This window comes from Oryx dammah, unplaced genomic scaffold, assembly GCF_014754425.2.
Source record: "Oryx dammah isolate SB20612 unplaced genomic scaffold, SCBI_Odam_1.1 HiC_scaffold_23, whole genome shotgun sequence".
Lineage (NCBI taxonomy): Eukaryota > Metazoa > Chordata > Mammalia > Artiodactyla > Bovidae > Oryx > Oryx dammah.
This window is the reverse complement of record NW_024070207.1, coordinates 8,813,154-8,829,423: the sequence shown is the minus strand read 5'-3', so window position 1 is coordinate 8,829,423 and position 16,270 is coordinate 8,813,154. Positions and strand designations below refer to the sequence as shown.

General features: G+C 38.1%; 1 pseudogene; it reads left to right on the top strand.

Annotated features, from left to right (window-relative positions):
* The first annotated feature begins 281 nt into the window (after nt 1-281).
* LOC120882512 lies at nt 282-1,052 on the top strand (annotated as a pseudogene).
* Nucleotides 1,053-16,270: the final 15,218 nt, after the last annotated feature.

The window sequence follows — 16,270 nt, the reverse complement described above, 5'->3', positions numbered from 1 at the left end:
CGGGAAGCTGGGGGACCCCTTCCTGGAGCCCGGAGCCTGTGACCGGAGCACCCTGGGCTTCCTTTGTACACAGCCCGCCTTTGTACTGAGAAGTCCTGGTGGAGGCACTAAGCGGTTCAAGGAAGGCAGACACTGCCCCACTCCCAGGAAGAGAAAATTTCCACTCCTGCAGCTGGCTTGTGACTCACACTGCCACCCCAACCAGTCAGAGGAGTTTTGAGTATGTGATTTGCCTGAATGTACAGTAGTGAGTTAATCATACAAGTACATCATACACGAAAATGCTCTTGTATTTGAACAGTGAAAAGACCCTTCAAAAAGGTTTGATCTTGCTTTTTTTTTTACCCAGTCTTTTATGGGTTCCTTGCAAGGTGGGCTGTTTCAGAATCCGAACCATGAGTTTCCAAAATACTGGGACCAGATAGTTCAGGACTTACATTTTTTTTTCCAAAATCAGTGACTGTGTTGGAATATTCATTCAGTTTATCTGATCCAGGCTCCTATAAAGGGTACATTGAAGACCTAAAGCCATATGACTTGGAAAAATGAAAGAATCTCAGTTTGCCCTGATGAAGTGCCTTTTGAACAGAGAAGTCCAATTTATGTTGCATGTCATGTTTCTTATTGCCTTACTTCAAGCATGCAGCACTGTGGATAATCCTGAGTTTGGCTATATCAGAGGAAACCCTTGTATTCATGTGAAAATGAGCAGAGTAATTGGATTAAAGCTTCAAAGAGAATCAACTATTGAATATATTTTGAAGGATGAAAACATAGCAACTCTATTAACTTATTTTCCCAATGGAATTATAGAATTAAAATATTTTCCATATTATGAGAAAAAACTGCATGTGAGGCATCTACACTCATTAGTTGCCATCTAGATTACCTTTGACCCATGCAGTACTGTCAAAAAAAGTTACAGTGAAGTGCAAGGCAGATGGATTTTACTCAATCTAAAACATCAGGGTGTTCTTGACAAGTTTTCAGGACGAATTGTGTTCAGAATCAGTGTGTGCATAGTGATGAGTTCGAGTGTCTCCACAGACTAAATGCTGTGTTGTCTGTCTTTATTTTGTATCAGCTGGACCTGCCATTCTACAATTATGAGACCACCTTGGACAAAGGGGGTTGCTACATGACACTGTGGTAACTTCTTAATGTGCTTCCAGATCATACTGTTCTATGTCTTTCAAAGTAACTGCCGGTTGCTTCTGCTGCCTGTTGAGCTATATACAGGCAGCCGATAGGGGCTGTGAACACCTGATTCTGAACATGCAGAATGGGGGTCTTGTCCAGTTTTGCTGTGGTTTAATTGCCAAGCATCTAAAGCCTAATGTGCTGTCCTATATAAATATTTTATAGATTTAACACTGGTTAAATGTCATATTTTGATGCCAGCAAAGTTTTGGGAGAGAAAATGGTACCTGACCAACATCAAATCCCTTTATAGTTGCAAGAAGTGCAGTGTGTGGAGAAGTTTTGTATGTGAGGAGGAAAAAGGACAATAAAAGTGGACTTGAAAGATTTTGGGGGGATTTTTATCAAATTATTTTTTTCATTCTAAATTAGTCTGTGGATTTTTTTTATTAAGAGCACAACATTTTTGCGGTAAAATATGTAAAAAATGTAGTGAGGGGATTATTTTTAGTGATGGAACTAAATCTCTTATACATTATTTTAGACCATAGATGAGTCATATCATTTTTAGGTTAACTGGTATGAATATGCACTTAATTTTTTATGGAAATAAGTTCATAAGATTTAAATTGTATGATACTTTATGAAATATCTTATTGCTGCTTTTACTTAGCAGATTGTGGACTCTAATAAAAAATATAAATTATGAAGAGCCTATTTAAAAATGAGCCCTGAGATGAGAGCAACTATAAAAAGATCATCATTTTGATTCTGTATTTCATCTCTTTCTATGAACTTGATATGATTGTTTCTTCCAGTCTAGGTTATTTTCAAAAAGCAAACCTACGTTTTCTATAAAAGTTGAGTTATAATTAATGTATAATGTTATATTAGTTTCAGGTGTACCACACATAGTGATTCAATAGTTTATACATTATGAAGTGATCACCACCATAAGTCCAGTTATCATCAGTCACCATACAAACTTATAACAATATTATTGGCTATATTCCCTATGTGTACACTGTTGTTGTTTTAGTCACTCAGTCGTGTCCAACTCTTTGTGACCCCGTGGACTGTAGCCCAACAGGCTGCTCTGTCCCTGGGATTCTCCAGGCAAGAATACTGGAGTGGGTTGCCATTTCCTCCTCCAATGTGTACATTACATTCAAGTAATTTATTTATTTTATAGCTGTAAGTTTGTCTCTCTTAATCCCTTTCACTTTGACCCATCCTCTTCCCCTCTGGCTTATGAAGTCTGTAGAAGTGAAGCATCATATATCCACTCTTGTTGTTTAGTCACTAAGTCATGTCCAACTCTTTTCAGCCCCATGGACTGTAGCCCACCAAGCTCCTCTGCCCATAGAATTCTCCAGGCAAGAACATTGAAGTGGGTTGCCATTTCCTTCTCCAGGGGATCTTCCTGATTCAGGGATCAAAGCTGAGTCTCCTGCATTGCAGGTGGATTCTTTACCACTGAGCCACCAGGGAAGCCCCATATATCCACTAGTCCAGTACATAGAACCTAGGAAGAAGACATATTAAAGGGCCATGAATGTGAGCAAGAACTACTTACTTAGGGTAACCATTTTCAAAATAAAACAAGATTTGATAGTGACTCTGGATAGAGGTGGCCTTCTCTGGTGGCTCAGTGGTAAAGATAATATATATACAGTGAAAAAAAAAGATGGCACTAATGAGCCACGCCTCCCAGTTTTCATGCATGTGCATGAGTAATCCCTATACTTGAGTGTGGGCTGGGTTAACAGAGATAAATACTGAAGCCTTGAATCACTGTAAAGCTTTTCCTTTGTGTTTTGAAGCTGCCAGGGCTCTGAGTGCTCTACTCTCCCTAGGGGCTGGCGCTTGATACTCCCCAGTGTATTGTACAATTTCTATTACAATTCACTGTATTATTTATTTATTTGCAAAATATACATGATATTTACCATTATACTCCTTTTAAAGTGCAGTTTAGTGGTATCTAGTACATTTAGATTATTGTACAACCATCATCAGCATCCATGTCCAGAACTCTTTTCATCTTGTTCTGTGCTCATTAAACAGTAATTTTCTGTTTCCGTCAGCCTTGGCAGTCACTGTTCTATTTTCTGTCTTTATGAATTTGAATACTCCAGGTGCCTCATGGAAGTGGACTCATACATATTTGGGGTCTGTGTGTGTGTCTTCTTTCATTTGGCGTGTATCAGATTTTCAGTTCTTTTTAAGGCTCAATAGTATTCCACTATGGGGCCTCCCTGGTGGCTCAGAGGTAAAAGAATGTGCCTGCAACACAAGAGCTACAGGACACACAACTTTGATTCCTGGATCGGGATGATCCCCCTGGAGGAGGGCATGGCAACCCACTCCAGTATTCTTGCCTGGAGAATCCCATGGACAAAGGAGCCTAGAGGACTACAGTCCATGGGGTCACAAAGAGTTGGACACGTCTGAAGCAACTTAGCACACATGCATAAGATTCTACTGTAAGATAGTCATACACTGGTAGGCATTTGAGTTGTTTCCCTTTTTTTGGCTACTGCTGTTAAAACCAGAGCTGTATTTAGTTAACAGTAGTTAAAGTGTTAGAACAGATTTTATTCAGAAACTATTGTAATAAGAATAAAGAGACCTCAGATTATAACTGAGCTCGGTTCTCAGTACAACATGGGGAAATACAGGTTCATAGCCAAGGACCAGATTGGAGAGTCAGTGGATGGAAAACCAAAGCAGAAACATCAGGGATAAGGATTGGAGGCGGTGCGGTGCGGATTCTGATTAAACCGACCTGACCAGTGTTGTTGCTGAAGGTAGGCCACGGTGATCAGATATTGAGGGTGGGGATTCTTGCCAAATTGACTTAGCAGGATTTTTGCTAAAAATTAGGCTATTCAAAGATAAACTCAAGAGTTCAAAGGTTGCGACCTAGTTGAGACAAATGTTCAGAGGAACCTGATTAAAATTTGGTGAGGAGTAAGTCTTGTAGGTGTGAATAATATTGCTATGAACATTAGTGCACAAATATTTGTTCAAGTCCCTGCTTTCACTTCTTTTGGCTGTATACCTATAAGTGGGATTTCTAGATCGTATTGTAATTCTATTTTTCATTTTTTGAGGAACTTCCAAACTGTTACAATAGCTGCACCGTTTTACATTCCCACCAGCAATGCACAAAGTTCCAATTTCTCCATGTTCTCACCAACACTTGTTATTTTCTGTTTTAAGAAATGTAATAGCTATACTAATGGGTGTGATTTACTATTAATTTTTAAAATAAACTTTATTTTGAATAATTTTATATTTACATATCTGAATAATTTTAATAATATTGAAAATTTTAAAACAGAATGGTAGGAAAAAAGTAACAGTTATGAGAAAAGTAGAGAGAAGATATTTTCAAACTCTATGGAATTTACATTTCTGGTATGTTAGGTAGACTTACTAATCAACAGACAGGTGAGTCAATGATGTCAACAGAAAATTCACTAAAGAATCAATAATTGTGCCCAGGTTCCTGACGGTGGTTCAGATTGTAAAGAATCTGCCTGCAATGTGGGAGACCGGGGTTTGATCCCTGGGTCGGGAAGATCCCCTGGAGAAGGGAATGGCTACCACTCCAGCATTCTTGCCTGGAAAATTCCATAGACAGAAGAGGCTGGTGGGCTACATTCCATGGGGTCACAAAGAGTTGGACATGACTCTGTGACTAACACTTTCACTGTTCATTCCTGCATTGCAGGCAGATTCTTGACCATGTGAGCCAGCAGGGAGGCCCCAATAAACATTAGCAAATCATAGAAATTGTATTAGTGAAATAGGCAAAATGCAGAAGAATATACATAACACGATTATAATTTTGAAGAATATGTGCATTTTAGTATATTTTAATGTAAATATTTGATTTATGTAATTATGCATTAATAAATTATATACAGAGAAATACACATGAAGAATAGTCATCCATCTATTTTCAGTGAATATCTTTGGGTCAAGGACTGAGGTTCAGGCAGATGAGACTACAGGATGATTTCAATTTACACATATACATTTTTATACTGTTTGAAATTTATACTCAGGAAAATTTATTAAGATAAAAATTAATAAGGAGCCAAAAATATGTAACCCACCTGACAAAAATTATGTACACATAAGTTTTATTTTGGAAATGTGTTTACAACATTCTGGTTTGTTAAGAAAATAGATTAAATCATCTGATTTGATAGTATATCTGTGTATGTATTTGTTCCTATGGCTCAAACATCTTCACACATGCAGCTTTCTCTTGCACTCACACAGGAGGTTGATGTCTAGTTTTAGGGCTTAGAGAACTCTAAATGTCTTATATTCAGAGAGATTGCTGCCAGTGGGTGGTAAATTCTGGAAAGACCTAGCTGAGGCCAAGGCCAAGGCCAAGGCCAAGTCCCTCCATTCTTTCCTCCCCTTCCTCTCAGTCTCAAAGCCCAGATAGTCAGAATTGCAACTCTGATTCTGATTACTAGGTGGCATCTACCTTCATATTTTTCTGTTTGTTTTTTTTTTTAATGAAAAGGCATTTTTAGAGTAAACAAAATGTTATTTTTAAAAGTGCTTATTAAGCAGTTCATATACTTATTGTATATATGGTTGAAATTGGGCTTGAAAGATTTTTTATATAAAAAGATCAAAAGAATATCAATTAAGTTTCATATATGTGTTATTCATAGATCTATCAACCTCTCTTGCCCTGCCCCACCCCTGTTTTCATCAAGGTCTGCTGACCTGTCCACACTGTAGAGAGGGTCTCCTGGGTAGAAAGCAGGTAGTTTAAGCCCCCAGGTATCATAGCACTGTAATGGCTTCCTAAACCATCCACCTGCCTCTCCCCAGGCCACTTTACATACAGCTGCCCATAGTAGTTTCCCTGAAGTGGACCCTGATATCATTACACAAACACTCTCAGAAGCAATTTACTACCTACAAAGAGAACTTCAAACTCCCTTCCCCAGCTTGTACTCTCCACCCCATGAATCCAGACTAGGTTTCCAGTTTTGTCTCCCAACTGCTCTGTGTTCTGGGAAAACTGCACTGTGGGCGACTCCCTAAAGGACTCCTGCGTTCACTATGTATCTCTTGAACTGGGTGGGGATTGATTTGACCAGAACTTGGCTCTAGCACAGTGACAATATACAGCCTTGCCGTACTGCTTTTCCTGTTTGGAACCAGTCTGTTGTCCCCTACCCAGTTCCAACAGTTGCTTCCTGACCTGCACACAGATTTCTCAAGAGGCAGGTCAGATGCTCTGGTATTCCCATCTCTTTCAGAATTATCCACAGTTTATTGTGATCCACACAGTCAACGGCTTTGGCATAGTCAATAAAGCAGAAGTAGATTTTTTTTCTGGAACTCTCTTGCTTTTTCCATGATCCAGCGGATGTTGGCAATTTGATCTCTGGTTCCTCTGCCTTTTCTAAAACCAGCTTGAACATCTGGAAGTTCACGGTTCCCGTATTGCTGAAGCCTGGCTTGGAGAATTTTGAGCATTACTTTGCTAATGTGTGAGATGAGTGCAATTGTGTGATAGTTTGAACATTCTTTGGCACTGCCTTTCTTTGGGATTGGAGTGAAAACTGACCTTTTCCAGTCCTGTGGCCACTGTTGAGTTTTCCAAATTTGCTGGCAAATTGAGTGCAGCACTTTCACAGCATCATCTTTTAGGATTTGAAACAGCTCAACTGGAATTCCATCACCTCCACTAGCTTTGTTCGTAGTGATGCTTTCTAAGGCCCACTTGACTTCACATTCCAGGATGTCTGGCTCTAGGTGAGTGATCACATCATCATGACTATCTGGGTCATGAAGCTCTTTTTGTACAGTTCTTCTGTGTATTCTTGCCACCTCTTCTTAATATCTTCTGCTTCTGTTAGGTCCATACCATTTCTGTCCTTTATTGAGCCAATCTTTGCATGAAATGTTCCATTGGTATCTCTAATCTTGGTATCTCTAAGACTGGTTACAAATAGGAAAAGGAGTATGTCAAGGCTATATATTGTCACCATGCTTATTTAACTTATATGCAGAGTAAGTACATCATGAGAAATGCTGGGCTGGAGGAAGCACAAGCTGGAATCAAGATTGCCGGGAGAAATATCAATAAGCTCAGATATGCAAATGACACCACCCTTGTGGCAGAAAGTGAAGAAGAACTAAAGAGCCTCTTGATGAAAGTGAAAGAGGAAAGTGAAAAAGTTGGCTTAAAACTCAACGTTCAGAAAACTAAGATCATGGCATCTGGTCCCATCACTTCATGGCAAGTCCCACTTCATGGGTCTCCCGCGTTGGAGGCAGACGTTTTAACCTCTGAGCCACCAGGGAAGCCCAATGGATGTGAGAGTTGGACTATAAAGAAAGCTGAGTGGCGAAAAATTGATGCTTTTGAACTGTGGTGTTGGAGAAGATTCTTGAAAGTCCCTTGGACTGCAAGGAGATCCAATCAGTCCATCCTAAAGGAAATCAGTCCAGAATATTCATTGGAAGGACTGTTGTTGAAGCTGAAACTCCAATACTTTGGCCACCTGATGCAAAGAACTGACTCATTTGAAAAGACCCTGATGCTGGGAAAGATTGAAGGCAAGAGGAGAAGGGGACGACAGAGGATGAGATGGTTGGATGGCATCACTGACTCAATGGATGTGAGTTTGAGTGAACTCCGGGAGTTGGTGATGGACAGGGAGGCCTGGTGTGCTGCAGTCCATGGGGTCTTAAAGAGTCGGACACGACTGAGCGACTGAACTGAACTGGCTCTAGCACCTACGTGGCAGCATTACATACTGCAATGAACCCTTTGGGGGAGAATTGCTATCCTCATTTTAAAGATGTGGAAACTGAGTCTTGGGAGAGCGAGAACCAGTCTTGTCTTTGGGAAAGATGTTGGGTTTGGCTTCCTTGGTGGCTCAGACAGTGAAGAATCTGCCCAGAATGCAGGAGACATGGGTTCAATCCCTGGGTTGGGAAGATCCCCTGGAGGAGGGCATGGCAACCCATTTCAGTATTCTTGCCTGGAGAATTCCATGGACAGCGGAACCTGGAGGGCTACAGTCCATGGAGTCATAAAGAAATGGACACAACTGAGCAACTAAAACTTTACAGAAGTAAGATATCGACTGATAGCTTGAAAGTGGTAATGAATGGTATTATTTTGCTCTGTAACAAAGAGGATATGGTGCTCACCGCTAGTAAGTGCCTGTATGAGTAATATTAATTTTATTTCCCCTAGAATTTAAGTGATACTTTTTCAGTAGAACATTTGGATAATACATTAAAACAGAAAATAGGAATAAACACACCCCAAACCCACACCCTGAAAGGCCCATCCTTTTCTAGGATTTGCTGACATCTAGTGGTAGAGCCAAGAATATTAAGTGACCTTCAAGCTAGACTTCAGCAGTACTTGAATGGAGAACTTCCAGATGTATAAGCTGGGTTTTGAAGAGGCAGAGGAACCAGAGATCAAATTGCCAACCTTCATTGGATTATGGAGAAAGCAAGGGAGTTCCAGAAAAACATCTGCTTGTTTCATTGACTATGAGAAAACCTTTGACTGTGTGGATCAAAACAAACTGTGGAAAATTCTTAAAGAGATGGGAGTACCAGACCACTTTACCTGTCTCCTGAGAACCTTGTATGCGGGCCAAGAAGTAACGGAACCGGACATGGGACAATGTCCCATGGTTCAAAATTAGGAAAGGAGTATGACAGGCTATATATTGGTCACCTTGCTTATTTAACTTATATGCAGAGTACAGCATACAAAATGCTGGGCTGGATGAGTCACAAGCTGGAATCAAGACTGCTGAGAGAGATATCAACCACCTTAGATATGCATATGATACCACTCTAATGTGATAAAGTGAAGAGGAACTAAAGAACCTCTTGATGAGGGTGAAAGAGGAGAGTAAAAAAGCTGGCTTGAAACTCAACATTAAAAAAACTTAGATCATGGCATCTGGTCCCATCACTTCATGACAAATAGAAGGGGGAAAAGTAGAAGCAGTAATGGTTGCTTGGGCTCCAAAATCACGGAGGACTGCAGCCATGAAATAAAAGGTGCCTGTTCCTTGAAAATAAAGCTATGATGAACCTAGACAGCATATTAAAAAGCAGAGACATCACTTTGCCAACAAAGATCCATATAGCCAAAGCTATGGCTTTTCCAGTATCATGTACGGATGTGAGTGTTGGACCATAAAGAAGGCTGAGCACAGAAGAACTGATGTTTTCAAACTGTGGTGTTGGAGAAGACTCTTGAGAGTCCCTTGGACTGCAGAAGATCAAACCAGTCAATCCTAAAGGAAATCAACCCTGAATATTCATTGGAAGGACTGATGCTGAAGCTGCAATACTTTGGCTATCTGATTTGAAAAGCTGACTCATTGGAAAAGACCATGATGCTGAAAAAGACTGAAGGCAAAAGGAGAAGGGGGTGGCAAAGAATGAGGTTTAAAAAATTTTTTTATTAAATTTTTAATTGAAAGATAATTGCTTTACAGAATTTTGTTGTTTTCTGTGGAACATCAACATGAATCAGCCATAGGTGTATATGTGCCATCCCTCTTGAACCTCCCTCCCATCTCCCTCCCCATCCCACCCATCTAGGTTGATACAGAGACCCTCTTTGAATTCCATGAGACATACAGCAAATTCCCATTGGCTATCTATTTTACATATGATTATATAAGTTTCCATGTTACTTTCTCCATACATCTCACCCTCTCCCTCCTCTCTCTGTCCGTAAGTCTGTTCTCTATGTCTTGTTTCTTCCTTGCTGCCCTGCAAATAAATTCTTTGGTGCCATCTTTCTAGATCCTGTATACATGCATTAGTATACGATATTTATATTTCTTTCTGACTTTGGAGAAGGGAATGGCAACCCATTCCAGTATTCTTGTCTGGAGAATCCCATGGATAGAAGAGCCTGGTGGGCTACAGTCCATGGGGTCACAAAGAGTGACTAACACACTTTTTTAACTTACTTCAGTCTGTATAATAGGTTCTAGGTTCATCCACCTCATTAGAACTGACTCAAATGCATTTATTTTTATGGCTGTGTAATATTCCATCGCATATATGTACCACAACTTCTTTATCTATTCATCTGTCGATGGACATCTAGGTTGTTCCATGTTCTAGCTATTGAAAATAGTGCTGCAATGAACAATGGGATACATGTCTTTTTCTACTTTGGTTACCTCGTGGCATGTGCCTAGGAGTGGGATTGCAGTGTCATATAGTCATATTATTCCTAATTTTTTAAGGAATGTCCATACCATCTTCTGTAGACGCTGTACCAATTTACATTCCCACGAACAGTGCAAGAGGGTTCTCTTCTCCACACCTTCTCCAGCATTTATTGTTTGTAGGCTTTTTGATGAGGGCCATTCTGACTGGTGTGAGGTGATATTGTGCATTTCTCTAATAACGAGCAGTGTTGAGTATCTTTTCATGTGATTGTTAGCCATCTGTATGTCTTCTTTGGAGAAATGTCTGTTTAGGTTTTTTCCCACTTTTTGATTGGGTTGTTTGTTTTTCTGGCATTGAGTTGTATGAGCTGCTTGTATATTTTGGAAACTAATCCTTTGTCAGTTGTTTCATTTGCTATTATTTTCTCCCATTCTGAGGGTTGTCTTTTCACCTTGCTTATAGTTTCCTTCACTGTGCAAAAGTTGTTAAGTTTAATTAGATCTCACTTGTTTATTTTTGTTTTTCTTTCCATTACTTTAGGAGGTGTGTCATAGAGGATCTTGTTTTGATTTATGTCATCGAGTGTTCTGCCTATGTTTTCCTCCAACAGTTTTACAGTTTCTGGTCTTATATTTAGGTCTTTAATCCATTTTGAGTTTATCTTTGTGTATGGTGTTAGGAAGTATTCTAATTTCATTCTTTTACATGTAGCTGTCCAGCTTTCCCAGCACCATTTACTGAAGAGGCTATCTTTGCTCTATTGTATATTATTGCGTCCTTTGTCAAAAATAAGGTACCCATAGGTGCATGCGTTTATTTCTGGGCTTTCTATCTTGTTCCATTGGTCTGTATTCCTGTTTTTGTGCCAGTACCATACTGTCTTGATGACTGTAGCTTTGTAGTATAACCTGAAGTAAGGAAGGTTGATTTCTCCAGCTCCATTCTTGTTTTTCAAGAGTGCTTTGGCTATTTGGGTTCTTTTGTGTTTCCATATGAATTGTGAATTTTTTTTGTTGTTGTTCTAGTTCTGTGAAAAATCCACTGGTAATTTGATAGGACATTTGGTAGTATAGTCATTTTCAGAATATTTATTCTTCCTACTCAGGAACATGGAATAGCTCTCCATATGTTTATGTCATCTTTGATTTCTTTCATCAGTGTCTTATAATTTTCTGTGTACATTTCTTTTGTCACCTCAGGTAAGTTTATTCCTGATATTTAATTCTTTTTGTTGCAATGGTGAATGGGATTGATTCCTTAATTTCTCTTTCTGATTTTTCATTGTTAGTATATAGAAATGCAAGTGATTTCTGTGTATTGATTTTGTATCCTGCAACTTTGATAAATTAACTGATTAGCTCTAGTAATTTTCTGATACTATCTTTAGGGTTTTCTATGTACAGTATCATATCATCTGCAAACAGTGAGAACTTTTCTTCTTTTCTGATCTGGATTACTTTTCTTTCTTTTTCTTCCCTGATTGCTGTAGCTAGGACTTCCAGAACTATGTTGAATAATAGTGGTGAGAATGGACACCCTGGAATGTTTTCAGTTTGTCACCATTGAAAATAATGTTTGCTGTGGGATTATCATATATGGCCTTTACTATGTTGAGGTAGATTCCTCTTATACCCATTTTTTGAGGAGTTTTAATCATAAATGGGTGCTGAATTTTGTCAAAGGTTTTTTCTGCATCTATTGAGATGATCATATGGTTTTTATCTTTCAATTTGTTAATATGGTGTGTCACATTGATTGATTTCTGTATATTGAAGAATCCTTGCATCCCTGGAATAAACACAACTTGATCATGGTGTATGAGCTTTTTAATGTGTTGTTGAATTCTGTTTGCTAGAATTTTGCTGAGTATTTTTGCATCTATGTTCATTAGTGATATTGGCTTGTGGATTTTTTGTGTGTGTGTCTTTGGTTTTGGTATCAGGGTGATAGTGGCCTTGTTGAATGAGTTTGGAAGTGTTCCTTCCTCTGCAATTTTTTGAAAGAATTTTAGAAGGATAGGTATTAGTTCTTCTCTATATGTTTGATAGAATTCATCTGTGAAGCCATCTGGCTTTTGTTTTTTGGGAGATTTTTTATCAGTTTCAATTTCAATGCTTGTAATTGGGCTGTTCATAATTTCTATTTCATTCTGGTTCAATCTGGGAGGATTGAACTTTTCTAAGAATCTGTCTGTTTCTTCCTGGTTATCAATTTTATTGCCATATGTTAGTCTCTTACCATCCACTGTATTTCTGTGTTGTCTGTTGTAACTTCTCTTTTTTCATTTCTAATTTTGTTGATTTGATTATTCTTTTTTTCTTGATGAGTCTGACTAAAGTCTGAGTTTGTCAATTTTGTTTATCTTCTCAAAGAACTAGCTTTTAGTTTTATTAATCTTTACTATTGTTAATTTTATTCCTTTTTCATTTATTTCTGCTCCGGTGTTTATGATTTCTTTCCTTTTGGTAATTTTGGGGGAGCTTGTTCTTCTTTTTCCAGTTGTTTTTGGTGTAAAGTTAGGTTGTCTATTTGATGTTTTTATTGTTTCTTGAGGTAGGATTGCATTGCTATAAATTTCCCTCTTAGAACTGCTTTTCTTGCATCCCATAGGTTTTGAGTTGTCATGTTTTCATTGTCATTTGTTTCTACAAATTTTTTAATTTCCCTTTTGATTTCTTCAGTAACCTATTTATTATTTAGAAGTGTATTGTTTAATCTCCATGTGTTTGAATTTTTTATGGTTTTCTTTCTTGTAATTGATATCTAGTCTCATAGCATTGTGGTCAGAAAAAATGTTTGATATGATTTCAAATTTCTTAAATTTACTAAGGTTTGATATGTGACCCAAGATGTGGTCTATCCTGGAGAATGTTCTATGTACACTTGAGAAGAAGGCGTATTCTTCTGTATTTGGATGGAATGTCCTGAAAATTTCAATGAGATCCATCTTGTCTAGTGTATCATTTAAGACTTGTGTTTCCATATTAATTTTCTGTTTTGATGATCTGTCCATTGGTGTAAGTGGGATGTTAAAGTCTCCTACTATTATTGTGTTACTGTCAATTTCTCTGTTTATGTCTGTTAGTTTTTATTTTCTGCATTGAGGTGCTCCTATGTTGGGTGCATAGATATTTACATAAAATTGTTATGTCTTCCTCTTGGATTGATCCCTTGATCTTTATGTAGTGTCCTTCCTTATCTCTTGTAATCTTCTTTATTTTAAGGTCTACTTTGTCTGACATGAGGATTGCTACTCCAGCTTTCTTTTGACTTCCATTTGTATGGAATATATTTTTACATCCTCTCACTTTCAATCTATATGTGTCTTTAGGTCAGAAGTGGGTTTCTCATAGACAGTGTATACATGGGTCATGTTTTTGTATCCATTGAGCCAGTCTGTGTCTTTTGGTTGGAGCATTTAATCCATTTAGATTTAAAGTAATTATTGATACATATGTTCCTAGTGCCATTTAAAAAATTGTTTAAGGTTTATTTTTGTAGATCTTTTTCTTCTCTTGTATTTCCTGACTAGATAAGTCTCTGTTAACATTTGTTGTAAAGCTGGTTTGGTGGTACTGAATTCTCTTAACTTTTGCTTGTCTGAAAATCTTTTGATTTCTCCATCAATTTTGAATGAGATCCTTGCTGGGTAGAGTAATTTTAGTTGTAGATTTTTTTCCCTTTCAGTACTTTAAATGTATACTCTCATTCCCTTCTGGCCTGCAGAGTTTCTGCTGAAAGATCAGCTGTTAAGCATATGGGATTTTCCTTGTACGTTACTTGTTGCTTTTCCCTTGCTGCTTTTAATATTCTTTCTTTGTGTTTAATCTTTGTTAGTTTGATTAGTATGTGTCTTGGCATGTTTCTCCCTGGGTTTATCCTGTATGGGACTTTTTGTGCCTCTTGGACTTGATTGACTATTTCCATTTCGATTTTGGGGAAATTTTCAACTATAATTTCTTAAAGTTTTCTTGTATCCTTTCTTTTTCTTTCCTTCTTCTGGGATCCTTATAATTCAAATGTTAGTGCATTTAATATTGTCCCAGAGATCTCTGAGACTATCCTCAGTTCTTTTCATTCTTTTTACTTTATTCTGCTCTTCAGCAGTTATTTCTGTCATTTTATCTTCCAGCTCACTGATCCCTTCTTCTGCTTCAGATATTCTGCTATTGATTCCTTCTAGAGTATTTTTAATTTCAGTAATTGTGTTGTTTTTCTCTTATGTATGTTTATTCTTTAATTCTTCCAGGTCTTTGTTAATTGACTCTTGCATTTTCTCCATTTTATTTTCAAGGTTTTGATTCATCATTACTATCATTATTCTGAATTCTTTTTCAGGGAGATTGCCTATCTCCTCTTCATTTATTTAGACTTGTGTGTTTCTAGTTTGTTCCTTCATTTGTGCAGTATTTCTCTGCCTTTTTATTTTTTTTTAAACTCATTGTGTTTGAGGTCTCCCTTTCCCAGACTTCAGGGTTGAATTCTTTCTTTCTTTTGGTTTCTGCCCTTGTAAGTTTGGTCCAGTGGTTTGTGTAAGCTTCATGTAGAGTGTAACTTGTGCTTGTGTTTTGGTGGGAAGAGGTGAGGTTTTTCTTTCCCTCTGATGGGCAGGGCTGAGTGAGGTGATAATTCTGTCTGCTGATGATTGGGTTCGTATTTTTGTCTTTATTCTTTGGATGAAGCATCGTGCACAGGGTGCTACTGGTAGTTGGGTGATACTGGGTCTTGTATACAAGTGGTTGCCTTTGTGGGAGTTCTCACTATTTGATACTCCTTAGGGTTAGGAGTTCTCCAGTAGTCTAGGGTCTTGGGGTCAGCACTCCCACTCCAAAGGCTCAGGGCTTCATCTCTGACCAGGAACAGAGATTCCACAGGTGGTTTGTTGTGGCATTAAATGGGATTAAACAAATACCCAAAATGAGAAACCAAAGACGAACCCAGACAACTTAGTCAAATACTCATTAAAATAATGGAATATACACACATACATATACACCCATAAGCAAAATCAAAACAGTCAACAAAAATAAAGTACAGTAGATTGACCTGGTGAACAAAGGAAACCAAAAATAATATCAACTAGTTAAGAACAAAACTAACTAAAGCACAAACTGGAAAATGAATCTAAAGCAAGGTACGAGCTGGGGAATAAAGCAACAAAAACAAAACTAACAAATACAGTGAGAAAAATAAATAAAAGAAAGAAAGAATAGAATTGCGAAATAGAGGTAGATAGAGATTTAGACTCATTGGAAAAGACTCTGATGCTGGGAGGGGTTGGGGGCAGGAGGAGAAGGGGACGACAGAGGATGAGATGGCTGGATGGCATCACGGACTCGATGGACATGAGTCTGAGTGAACTCCGGGAGATGGTGATGGACAGGGAGGCCTGGCGTGCTGCGATTCATGGGGTCGCAAAGAGTCGGACATGACTGAGCGACTGAACTGAACTGAAAGATTAACTACAAGGGAAAATGAACAGTAGGAAAAGCAAACAAAGGAATAAATGTATAAAAATTAATGTTTAAAAAAATTTTTAATTAAAAAAGAGGAAAAAATAGGAAAAAAAAAGGGAAAACTCTACAGAACTGCAAAAGGCCAATGCAGAGGCAGACGTTTATAACAGAAATAAAACCTGTGCTTGAAAACATATCTCAAAAGCTTAAATATATTTCATAGTGCTAATAAAATCAACAACTAAGACTGGGGGAAAAAAAAGAAAAAATAAATAAAAAAATCCAAATGAAACTATAGAACAAGTCAAAATATAAGAATAAATGTTTTCCTTGGGTCTCTGATGTCAGAGTCCTTTCCCTCACTGGGAGTCACAGTCCACTTCACCTCCTTAGGATGCCCTCTAACACTGTGCTGAACTCTAGACCTGCTGTGGGGGCAGCTCAGACTCTAATCTGGT